We start from the raw sequence: 12705 nt of genomic DNA on the forward strand, positions 1-12705 counted from the left end.
TTAATGAACCCAATATCATAAATTTCTTGTTTTTTGCACTCGACGATCTTCAATCTGCATAATATATTGAGGATAATTAATTATAAATACATGAAATGAAAGAGCCGAGCTATATATAGAGACTTAATGACAGAAATAGTACTTACAGACAGTAGCAAACGACCATTAGTTTATCGAGGGCCTTTTGATTGAAGAACGCGAAGAACTCATCAAATGGAACAGTCAACAGATCATTTGCAACGAGGTCGTGCTCCTCTTTAATATTCAGATACAAAGCATTCGTACCCTCAGACTCTCTGCAGGTTTCCATGTACCAATTATGGAATCTTTGCATCATTGTTGTCGGAGATTTTTCATCTTTGACGAGAGGCTTCCTGTACTCGTATCTGTGTTCGTCCACCTCTAAGAAATCAAGAAGTTGATCGTCAGGCAGGTAATCTGCAAGATTACCATAACCGGCCACCGTCCCCGGAGCATTAGACACATTGAGCGGGGGGCACGATTGCTGTGCTTGTTCGCCGAGCTGGGCATTTTTTCCCCTTTGCTCGTTCTTTTGACCTTTTAGCACTGACAGTAGTTCCCGACCGCTGGGCTTGGAGATATGTCTGTTTAGTAATGCGCTCATAGTTGGTTCTCGGTGGAGACTTTGGTGGTTTCCTCAGGGCATCGATAGTGCGCTTTGCTTTCACCGGATCTACCTTCTCCTCCGGAGGTGGATGTCTCTTTGCTTTCACCCCTTCAAAGAACTCCTTCATGTGGGTCCGCACAATCGTATCGTTTTCCTCCTCGGTCCTCTCGTACGGTAACTTCTCTAGAGGCTTGAGAGGTGGACCGTATTGTTGGGGAACGTAGTAATTTCAAAAAATTTCCTACGCACACGCAAGATCATGGTGATGGCATAGCAACGAGAGGGGAGAGTGTTGTCCACGTACCCTCGTAGACCGTAAGCGGAAGCGTTAGCACAACGTGGTTGATGTAGTCGTACGTCTTCACGATTCGACCAATCCAAGCACCGAACGTACGGCACCTCCGAGTTCAGCACACGTTCAGCTCGATGACGATCCCCGGGCTCCGATCCAGCAAAGCTTCAGGGATGAGTTCCGTCAGCACGATGGCGTGGTGACAATGATGATGTTCTACCGGCGCAGTGCTTCGCCTAAACTCCGCGACGATATGACCGAGGTGGAATATGATGGAGGGGGGCACCGCACACGGCTAAGGAACGATCCGTAGATCAACTTGTGTGTCATGGGGTGCCCCCTTGCCCCCGTATATAAAGGAGCCAAGGAGGAAGGGTTGGGCGGCCAAGGAGGGCGCGCCAAGGGGAGTCCTACTCCCACCGGGAGTAGGACTCCTTCTTTCCTAGTCCAACTAGGAGAAGGGGGGAAAGGAGGGGAGTGGAGAAGGAAGGGAGAGGGGGGCCGCGCCCCAAACCCTTTGTCCAATTCGGACTGGGCTTGGGAGGGGCGCGCGCCACCTCCTGGCTCCTTCCCACTAAGGCCCATTAAGGCCCAATACTCTTCCCCGTATTCCCGTAACTCCCCGGTACTCCGAAAAATACCCGAATCACTCGGAACCTTTCCGAACTCCGAATATAGTCGTCCAATATATCGATCTTTACGTCTCGACCATTTCGAGACTCCTTGTCATGTCCCCGTTCTCATCCGGGACTCCGAACTCCTTCGGTACATCAAAACTCATAAACTCATAATATAACTGTCATCGAAACCTTAAGCGTGCGGACCCTACGGGTTCGAGAACTATGTAGACATGACCTAGAACTATTCTCGGTCAATAACCAATAGCGGAACCTGGATGCTCATATTGGCTCCTACATATTCTACGAAGATCTTTATCGGTCAAACCGCATAACAACATACGTTGTTCCCTTTGTCATCGGCATGTTACTTGCCCGAGATTCGATCGTCGGTATCTAATACCTAGTTCAATCTCGTTACCGGCAAGTCTCTTTACTCGTTACGTAATGCATCATTCCGTAACTAACTCATTAGCTACATTGCTTGCAAGGCTTATAGTGATGTGCATTACCGAGAGGGCCCAGAGATACCTCTCCGACAATCGGAGTGACAAAACCTAATCTCAAAATACGCCAACCCAACATGTACCTTTGGAGACACCTGTAGTACTCCTTTATAATCACCCAGTTATGTTGTGACGTTTGGTAGCACCCAAAGTGTTCCTCCGGTAAACGGGAGTTGCATAATCTCATAGTTACAGGAACATGTATAAGTGATGAAGAAAGCAATAGCAACATACTAAACGATCAAGTGCTAAGCTAACGGAATGGGTCAAGTCAATCACATCATTCTCCTAATGATGTGATCCCGTTAATCAAATGACAACTCTTTTGTCCATGGTTAGGAAACATAACCATCTTTGATAAACGAGCTAGTCAAGTAGAGGCATACTAGTGACACTATGTTTGTCTATGTATTCACACATGTATTATGTTTCCGGTTAATACAATTCTAGCATGAATAATAAACATTTATCATGATATAAGAAATAAATAATAACTTTATTATTGCCTCTAGGGCATATTTCCTTCAGTCTCCCACTTGCACTAGAGTCAATAATCTAGTTCACATCATCATGTGATTCAACACCAATATTCACATCTATATGTGATTAATACCCATAGTTCACATCGTCATGTGATCAACACCCAAAAGGTACTAAGGTATGATCATGTTTTGCTCGTGAGAGAAGTTTAGTCAACGGGTCTGTCATATTACAGAGTCGTATGTATTTTGCAAATATTCTATGTCTACAATGCTTTGCACGGAGCTACTCTAGCTAATTGCTCCCACTTTTAATATGTATCCAAATTGAGACTTAGAGTCATCTGGATCGGTGTAAAAGCTTGCATCGATGTAACTCTTTACGACAAACTCTTTTATCACCTCCGTAATCGAGAAACATATCCTTATTCTACTAAGGATAATTTTGACCAATGTCCAGTGATCTACTCCTAGATCACTATTGTACTCCCTTGCCAAACCAGGGCAGAGTATATAATAGGTCTGGTCCATAGCATGGCATACTTTTATAGAACCTATGACTGATGCATAGGAATGACTTTCATTCTCTTTCTATTTTCTGTCGTGGTCGGGCTTTGAGTCTTACTCAATTTCACACCTTTCAGCATAGGCAAGAACTCTTTCTTTGACTGTTCCATTTTGAACTATTTCAAAATCTTGTCAAGGTATGTACTCATTGAAAATCTTATCAAGCGTCTTGATCTATCTCAATAGATCTTGATGCTTAATATGTAAGCAACTTCACTGAGGTCTTTCTTTGAAAAACCTTTTATTCAAGTATCCTTTTATGCTATCTAGAAATTCTATATCATTTCCAATCAACAATATGTCGTCCACATATAATATCAGAAATGCTATAGAGCTCCCACTCACTTTCTTGTAAATACAGGCCTTTCCAAAAGTCTATATAAAACCATATGCTTTGATCAACTCATCAAAACATATATTCCAACTCCGAGATGCTTGCACCAGTCCATTGATGGATCGCTGGAGCTTGCACATTTTGTTAGCACCTTTAGGATTGACAAAACCTTCTGGTTGCATCATATACAACTCTTCTTTAATAAATCCATTAAAGAATGCAGTTTTGACATCCATTTGCCAGATTTCATAAAATGTGGCAATTGCTAACATGATTCAGACAGACTTAAGCTTCGATACGAGTGAGAAAATCTCATCGTATTCAATACCTTGAACTTGTCGAAAACCTTTCGCAACAAGTCGAGCTTAGTAGATAGTAACACTACTATCAGTGTCCGTCTTCCTCTTGAAGATCCATTTATTTAACATGGCTTGCTGATCATCGAGCAAGTCAATCAAAGTCCATACTTTGTTCTCATACATGGATCATATCTCAGATTTTATGGCCTCAAGCCATTTCGCGGAATCTGGGCTCATCATCGGTTCCTCATAGTTCGTAAGTTTATCATGGTCTAGTAACATGACTTCCAGAACAGGATTACCGTACCACTCTGGTGCGGATCTTACTCTGGAAGACCTACGAGGTTTTGTAGTAACTTGATCTGAAGTTTCATGATCATCATCATTAGCTTCCTCACTAATTGGTGTAGGAATCACTGGAACTGATTTATGTGATGAACTACTTTCCAATAAGGGAGAAGGTACAATTAACTTATCAAGTTCTACTTTCCTCCCACTCACTTCTTTCGAGAGAAACTCCTTCTCTAGAAAGGATCCATCTTAGCAACGAATCTTGCTTTCGGATCTGTGATAGAAGGTGTACCCAATAGTTACCTTTGGGTATTCTATGAAGACGCACTTCTCCGATTTGGGTTCGAGCTTATCAGGTGAAAACTTTTTCACCTAAGCATCGCAGCCCCAAACTTTATGAAACGACAACTTTGGTTTCTCGCCAAACCACAGTTCATAAGGCGTTGTCTCAACGGATTTTGATGGTGCCCTTTTTAAAGTGAATGCAACTATCTCTAATGCATAACCCGAAAATGATAGTGGTAAATTGGTAAGATACATCATAGATCGCACTATATCCAATAAAGTACTGTTATGACGTTCGGACACACCATTAAGCTGTGGTGTTCTAGGTGGCATGAGTTTGTGAAACTATTCCACATTGTTTTAATTGAAGACCAAACTCGTAACTCAAATATTTGTCTCTGCGATCAAATTGTAGAAACTTTATTTTCTTGTTACGATCATTCTCCACTTCACTCTGAAATTCTTTGAACTTTCCAAATGTTTCAGACTTGTGCTTCATTAAGTAGATATACTCATATCTGCTCAATTCATCTTGTGAAGGTCAGAAAATAACGATACCCGCCACGAGCATCAACACTCATTGGACCGTATACATCGGTATGTATTATTTCCATCAAGTCACTAGCTCGTTCCATTGTTCCGGAGAACGGAGTTTTAGTCATCTTGCCCAAAAGGCACGGTTCGCAAGCATCAAATGATTCATAACCAAGTGATTCCGAAAATCCATCTTTATGGAGTTTCTTCATGCGCTTTACACCGATATGACCCAAACGGCAGTGCCACAAATAAGTTGCACTATCATTATTAACTTTGCATTTTTTGGCATCAATATTATGAATATGTGTATCACTACGATCGAGATCCAACAAACTATTTTCATTGGGTGTATGACCATCGAAGGTCTTATTCATGTAAACAGAATAACAATTTATTCTCTAACTTTAAATGAATAACTGTATCGCAATAAACATGATCAAATCATATTCATGCTCAACGCAAACGCCAAATAACATTTATTTAGGTTTAACACTAATCCCGAAAGTATAGGGAGTGTGCGATGATGATCATATCAATCTTGGAACTACTTCCAACACTCAACATCACTTCACCCTCAACTAGTCTCTGTTTATTCTGTAACTCCTGTTTCGAGTTACTAATATTAGCAACCGAACAAGTATCAAATACTCAGGGGCTACTATAAACACTAGTAAGGCATACATCAATAACCTGTATATCAAATATACCCTTGTTCACTTTGCCATCCTTCTTATCCACCAAATATTCAGGGCATTTCCGCTTCCAGTGACCATTTCCTTTGCAGTGTAAGCACTCAGTTTCAGGCTTTGGTCCAGCTTTGGTCTTCTTCACGGGAGTGACAACTTGTTTGCCATTCTACTTGAAGTTTCCCTTTCTTTCCCTTTGCCCTTTTCTTGAAACTAGTGGTCTTGTCAATCATCAACATTTGATGCTCTTTCTTGATTTCTACCTTCGTGGATTTCAACATCACGAAGAGCTTGGGAATCACTTTCGTCATCCCTTGCATATTATAGTTCATCACGAAGTTCTACTAACTTGGTGATGGTGACTAGAGAATTATGTCAATCACTATCTTATCTGGAAGATTAACTCGCACTTGATTCAAGTGATTGAAGTACCCAGACAATCTGAGCACATGCTCACTAGTTGAGTGATTCTCCTCCATCTTTTAGCTATAGAACTTGTTAGAGACTTCATATCTCTCAACTCGGGTATTTGCTGGAAATATTAACTTCAACTCCTGGAACATCTCATATGGTCGATGATGTTCAAAACGTCTTTGAAGTCCCGATTCTAAGCCGTTAAGCATGGTGCACTAAACTATCAAGTAGTCATCATATTGAGCTAGTCAAACATTCATAACGTCTGCATCTGCTCCTGCAATAGGTTTGTCACCTAGCGGTGCATCAAGGACATAATTCTTCTGCGCAACAATGAGGATAAACCTCAGATCACGGATCCAATCCGCATCATTGCTACTAACATCTTTCAACACAGTTTTCTCTAGGAACATATCAAAATAAACATATGAAAGCAACAACGCGAGCTATTGATCTCCAACATAATTTGCAAAATACTACCAGGACTAAGTTCATGATAAATTTAAGTTCAATTAATCATATTACTTAAGAACTCCCACTTAGATAGACATCTCTCTAGTCATCTAAGTGATCACGTGATCCAAATCAACTAAACCATGTTCGATCATCACGTGAGATGGAGTAGTTTCAATGGTGAACATCATTATGTTGATCATATCTACTATATGATTCACGCTCGACCTTTCGGTCTCCGTGTTCCGAGGCCATATCTGTATATGCTAGGCTCGTCAAGTTTAACCCGAGTATTCCGCGTGTGCAACTGTTTTGCACCCGTTGTATTTGAACGTAGAGCCTAACACACCCGATCATCACGTGGTGTCTCAGCACGAAGAACTTTCGCAACGGTGCATACTCAGGGAGAACACTTCTTGATAATTAGTGAGAGATCATCTTAAAATACTACCGTCAATCAAAGCAAGATAAGATGCATAAAGGATAAACATCACATGCAATCAATATAAGTGATATGATATGGCCATCATCGTCTTGTGCTTGTGATCTCCATCTTCGAAGCACCGTCGTGATCACCATCGTCACCGGCGCGACACCTTGATCTCCATCGTAGCATCGTTGTCGTTATGCCATCTATTGCTTCTACGACTATCTCTACCGCTTAATGATAAAGTAAAGCAATTACAGGGCGTTTGCATTTCATACAATAAAGCGACAACCATATGGCTCCTGCCAGTTGCCGATAACTTCGGTTACAAAACATGATCATCTCATACAATAAAATATAGCATCACGTCTTGACCATATCACATCACAACATGCCCTGCAAAAACAAGTTAGACGTCCTCTACTTTGTTGTTGTAAATTTTACGTGGCTGCTACGGGCTTAGCAAGAACCGTTCTTACCTACGCATCAAAACCACAACGATAGTTTGTCAAGTTAGTGTTGTTTTAACCTTCGCAAGGACCGGGCGTAGCCACACTCAATTCAGCTAAAGTGAGAGAGACAGACACCCGCCAGCCACCTTTAAGCACAAGTGCTCGTAACGGTGAAACCAGCCTCGTGTAAGCGTACGCGTAATGTCGGTCCGGGCCGCTTCATCTCACAATACCGCCGAACCAAAGTATGACATGCTGGTAAGCAGTATGACTTGTATCGCTCACAACTCACTTGTGTTCTACTCGTGCATATAACATCAACGCATAAAACCTAGGCTCGGATGCCACTGTTGGGGAACGTAGTAATTTCAAAAAAATTCCTACGCACACGCAAGATCGTGGTGATGGCATAGCAACGAGAGGGGAGAGTGTTGTCCACGTACCCTCGTCGACCGTAAGCGGAAGCGTTAGCACAACGCGGTTGATGTAGTCGTACGTCTTCACGATCCGACCGATTCAAGCACCGAACGTACGACACCTCCGAGTTCAGGACACGTTCAGCTCGATGACGATCCCCGGGCTCCGATCCAGCAAAGCTTCGGGGATGAGTTCCGTCAGCACGACGGCGTGGTGACGATGATGATGTTCTACCGGCGCAGGGCTTCGCCTAAACTCCGCGACAATATGACCGAGGTGGAATATGGTGGAGGGGGGCACCGCACACGGCTAATGAACGATCCGTAGATCAACTTGTGTGTCATGGGGTGCCCCCTTGCCCCCGTATATAAAGGAGCCAAGGGGGAGGGGTTGGTCGGCCAAGGAGGGCGCGCCAAGGGGAGTCCTACTCCCACCGGGAGTAGGACTCCTTCTTTCCTAGTCCAACTAGGAGAAGGGGGGAAAGGAGGGGAGTGGAGAAGGAAGGGAGAGGGGGGCCGCGCCCCAAACCCTTTGTCCAATTCGGACTGGGCTTGGGAGGGGCACGCGCCACCTCCTGGCTCCTTCCCACTAAGGCCCATTAAGGCCCAATACTCTTCCCCGTATTCCCGTAACTCCCCGGTACTCCGAAAAATACCCGAATCACTCGGAACCTTTCCGAACTCTGAATATAGTCGTCCAATATATCGATCTTTACGTCTCGACCATTTTGAGACTCCTCGTCATATCCCCGATCTCATACGGGACTCCGAACTCCTTCGGTACATCAAAACTCATAAACTCATAATATAACTGTCATCGAAACCTTAAGCGTGCGGACCCTACGGGTTCGAGAACTATGTAGACATGACCTAGAACTATTCTCGGTCAATAACCAATAGCAGAACCTGGATGCTCATATTGGCTCCTACATATTCTACGAAGATCTTTATCGGTCAAACCGCATAACAACATACGTTGTTCCCTTTGTCATCGGCATGTTACTTGCCCGAGATTCGATCGTCGGTATCTAATACCTAGTTCAATCTCATTACCGGCAAGTCTCTTTACTCGTTACGTAATGCATCATTCCGTAACTAACTCATTAGCTACATTGCTTGCAAGGCTTATAGTGATGTGCATTACCGAGAGGGCCCAGAGATACCTCTCCGACAATCGGAGTGACAAAACCTAATCTCGAAATACGCCAACCCAACATGTACCTTTGGAGACACCTGTAGTACTCCTTTATAATCACCCAGTTACGTTGTGACGTTTGGTAGCACCCAAAGTGTTCCTCTGGTAAACGGGAGTTGCATAATCTCATAGTTACAGGAACATGTATAAGTCATGAAGAAAGCAATAGCAACATACTAAACGATCAAGTGCTAAGCTAACGGAATGGGTCAAGTCAATCACATCATTCTCCTAATGATGTGATCCCATTAATCAAATGACAACTCTTTTGTCCATGGTTAGGAAACATAACCATCTTTGATAAACGAGCTAGTCAAGTAGAGGCATACTAGTGACACTATGTTTGTCTATGTATTCACACATGTATTATGTTTCCGGTTAATACAATTCTAGCATGAATAATAAACATTTATCATGATATAAGAAAATAAATAATAACTTTATTATTGCCTCTAGGGCATATTTCCTTCACATATCTGTATTGCCTCCCGCCTCTGGTTGTGCTGCTAGACGCCGGAGCAGACGGAGCGGCTGCAGCGTCTGTCTTCTTTCGTGCTTGCTTACGAGGCGGAGAAGAAGGAGTACAACACGCCGGAGCAGCCGGGGCGGCGGCGGGTCTCTTCCTCCCTTGCTGGCGAGGCGGAGAAGGAGGAGGCTGCTGGCTGCTCGGGAGCACCGGCGCAGGCGAAGAAGGAGGCGGAGTGCCGCCACGCGCCGGAGAAGGAGGCGGAGTGCCGCCACGCGTGCCCTGATCATCACTCGCCGGAGGAGGAGGCGATGGAGGAGGCGGAGTGCCCTGACTCGCCGGAGGAGGAGGAGGAGGCGGAGGCGTCCAGTTCGGAAGGTTGATGAGCTCCTTCCGCCATAGGCATGGAGTCTTCAGAGCAGAACCCAGCCTAGTCTCCCCTTCACCGGTAGGGTGGTCAAGCACGAGGTCCTCAAATCCCTCCGTTATTTCATCCACCATCACCTTAGCATATCCTTCTGGAATCGGCCGGCAGTGATAAGTTGCTCCGGATCCACTAGGATAAACAGAGCCAACAGCCGCCTTGACCTTGAAATTCATCCATCGCGCCATAATGTGGCAATGTTGAGACTCCGTGATAGCATCCACGGCATAGCTGGCAGGAGCCGTCAAGACATGCTCCAGCTGAAGCAGCTCGGTGGAAGCCACGCTGCTTCTCCGCTGAGATGGCGGGGTAGCTTTGGGGGAAGCTTCTGCAGGTCGTTTGCTGCGATCTGCTGCTTCTCGTTCCTCTAGCCCCATTACCCTTTCGTGCAGCGCCTGCAGTTGGCCCTGCTCCAGTTTCTTCCTCCTCTCGTGGGTTTTGTAACCCCCCGCGTCTGGAAAACCAACCTTCCACGGAATGGAGCTTGGCGTGCCTCGTGTCCGTTCAGGGTGCTCAGGATTCCCGAGGGCCATTGTGAGCTCGTCATTCTCCCTGTCTGGTACGAACGTCCCTTTCTGCGCTGCATTGATATAGTGTCGAAGGTTCTTGACGGGTATTTCCAGTTGTTCTTCCGTCCAACAGCACATCCCTGATACAGGGTCCAAGGTTCCGCCAGCCCCGAAGAACCAAGTCCGGCAACGGTTTGGCCATCTCATTGTCTCTGGTTCGACCCCTTTTTCAAGCAGATCATTCTCAGCTTTGGACCACTTAGGTCGGGCTTTGAGGTAGCCACCTGACCCCGTGCGATGGTGAAGCTTTTTCTTCGCAGCATTTTGCTTGTTCGTCGCCGACATCTTCTTACTCTTTTCCGATGTCTTGTGGGCCATAAATGCGGGCCAGTGATCTTTGATCTTCTCATATTTGCCGATGAATTCTGGTGTCTTTTTTTCCGACAAAATGGTTCAACTCTTTCCTCCACCTCCTGAATAGGGTTGCCATCTTCTTAAGAGCACAAGACTTGATTAATTGCTCTTTAACTGGCTTCTCCGGATCCTCCTCTGGAGGTAGGGTGAAATTTGCCTTCAGCTGAGTCTAAAGATCTTCTTTCTGCATATCATTAACATAAGACACCTCAGGGTCGTCCTTAGGCTTATACCATTGCTGGATGCTGATCGGGATCTTGTCCCTAACAAGAACCCCGAACTGAGCAGAAAATGCGTTCTTTGTCCGGATGAGTTCAATTGGTTCACCGTCGGGCGCGATTTCTATGATCTCAAACCTTTCATCCGAGCTCAACTTTTTCTTTGGGCCTCGTCTCCTTACCGAAGTTGTGCTCGATCCGGAGGGCTAGAAATTAAAAGGAAGAAAGACGAGAGTAATTAATATGTGTACATATACCAAAAAAATGAATGCATCAATTAACTAGTCAGCACGGGCTTAACTAATATATATATACCTGGCCAGACTCGGTTCGGTCACCGGAGCAGTCAGCACGGTCTCCTTCTTGTACCTCCATTGGGTCATCACCGGAGCCATCATGAACATAGCCCTCTTCTTGTACCGGCATTAATGGGCCGGAGCCATCATGAACATAGCCCTCTTCTTCACCCAGTCCTTCCTCACCAATGACGTCGATGAAAAATGACGCAACAACATCAGTTCCTTCTGCGATCATCTCCCCCAACATCGCTTCTGTTGCTTCCTCTCGGTAGTGCTCCATAGTTTCTGCAAATATTTACAACATGTCAATTATTATTCAAAAACATGGTACAGATGGATATATATTAGTGGCAAATGTAGAACTAGATAGCTAATCACAATAAGGAATCATGTTAGTGGCCTCGACGCTGCTTCTCTAGGGTTTGGGATCGCCTCGACACAACGCTTCAAGGGTTTGGGGTGGCCTCGACGACAACGCTCTTTTAACTTGGTAAATTTGGGTGGCCTCGAGACTTTTGGTCAAGCGAGAGGGCCGAGGGGGGTGCTGCCATTGTATAGGTTATCACGGTCGAGAGGGGGTATATATATCGACCGCCCCTCATGTCGAAGTTATCTCGAGGGGGCGGCGAGGGCGAAGGCGAGCAGCCTGACGGCGACAGACCCGATAAAACATAAGAAAACGAAGAAGAGATAAAAAAAGGAGAAGAAGAAAAAATAGAAAAATCTTCTATTTTTTCTTCTTCTCCTCTATTCCTTTCTTCTTCTCCTCTTCCTTTTCTTCTTTTTTGTTCTTCTTATTTATTTCTCCTCTATTCCTTTCTTTCTTCTTCTCCTCTTATTTTTCTTCTTCTCCCTCGAGAAAGGAAAATAATTAAGGAAAAGGAAGAAAAGAGGAAGAAGGAAGAGAAGGAAGAAGAAGAAGAAAAGAATAGAGGACAAGAAGAAAAAATAGAATTTGTTTTCTATTTTTTCTTCTTCTACTCTTCTTTTTCTCTTTTTTCTTCTTCTTATTTATTTCTCCTCTTCTTTTCCTCTCCTCTTCTTCTCTTTTCTTCATCTTCTTATTTTCCTTTTTCCTCTCATTCTTTTTCTTCTTCTTCTTCCTTCTTCCTTCTTCCTCTTTTCTTCCTTTTCCTTATTTTACTTTTTCCTCTACACTAACCTAATTAAAATGCACTAACCTAAAATCGATATCTACTCAACCTAAATAAAAAATTAATACATATATGGAAAAACATATATAAACAAAAAAATGCTATGAACATTATATTCATACATACATATAGCCACATCCATTCATCATATAGCTACCACATATATATATATACATTAATTATATATATGAAAAAAATGCAACGAACAAAAAAATACACATGTATGTATGAAAAAAAACACTGAACACAGAGCCTCGACGGCGGCGGCTCACAACGGGGGCGGCCGGCGAGGGCGACGGCGGCGGCGGCGAGGGCGTCAGCGACGACCACGTACGGTGGGCCG

Source organism: Triticum dicoccoides, chromosome 2B, assembly GCF_002162155.2.
Source record: "Triticum dicoccoides isolate Atlit2015 ecotype Zavitan chromosome 2B, WEW_v2.0, whole genome shotgun sequence".
Lineage (NCBI taxonomy): Eukaryota > Viridiplantae > Streptophyta > Magnoliopsida > Poales > Poaceae > Triticum > Triticum dicoccoides.